The sequence below is a fragment of the Lathyrus oleraceus genome, chromosome 7 (genome assembly GCF_024323335.1).
Source record: "Lathyrus oleraceus cultivar Zhongwan6 chromosome 7, CAAS_Psat_ZW6_1.0, whole genome shotgun sequence".
Taxonomy (NCBI): domain Eukaryota; kingdom Viridiplantae; phylum Streptophyta; class Magnoliopsida; order Fabales; family Fabaceae; genus Lathyrus; species Lathyrus oleraceus.
This window is the reverse complement of record NC_066585.1, coordinates 216,866,423-216,867,093: the sequence shown is the minus strand read 5'-3', so window position 1 is coordinate 216,867,093 and position 671 is coordinate 216,866,423. Positions and strand designations below refer to the sequence as shown.

Below are 671 nucleotides of genomic sequence, written 5' to 3'. Positions count from 1 at the left end.
AGATCCAAACCTTCATTTATCCGTATTTGTCCAATACGCTGATACTGTTAAAGCTAATGGTGTCACTTCAGAGGCAATTCGACTTCGTCTTTTTCCTTTCTCATTAAGAGATAGCGCTAGAAGATGGCTTCAATCTCTTCCTTCCAACTCAGTCACCACATGGAACGAGTTGAAGAAAGTTTTTCTTGCCCGATATTTTCCACCAAGCAAAACAGCTATGTTAAGAGCCCAGATAAACGGATTTAAACAGAAAGACAACGAGTCTCTTTTCGAAGCATGGGAAAGATACAAAGACATGATGAGACTTTGCCCACACCATGGTTTGGAAGACTGGTTAGTAATTCACACATTTTATAATGGTCTCTTATACAATACAAGGTTAACAATAGATGCCGCTGCAGGTGGTGCACTAATGAACAAACCTTACGCTGATGCTTACCAGCTTATCGAGAGCATGGCCCAAAACCACTATCAGTGGGGAACCGAACGAACGAATGTGGAAAAACCTCAAACGAAAACTGGCATGTACGAGATAAGTAACCTTGATCACGTCAATGCAAAAGTGGATGCTTTGGTCCAGAAAATTGAAAGTTTAAACGTATCACCTCCAGCAGCCGTGGTTGCTATAACTCAGAATTGCGAGGTCTGTGGAATCCAAGGCCACACTCCTG

General features: G+C 42.2%; 1 pseudogene; it reads right to left on the bottom strand.

The window, feature by feature from the left end:
- Positions 1–224: 224 nt before the first annotated feature.
- LOC127109116 (uncharacterized) lies at positions 225–324 on the bottom strand (annotated as a pseudogene).
- Positions 325–671: the final 347 nt, after the last annotated feature.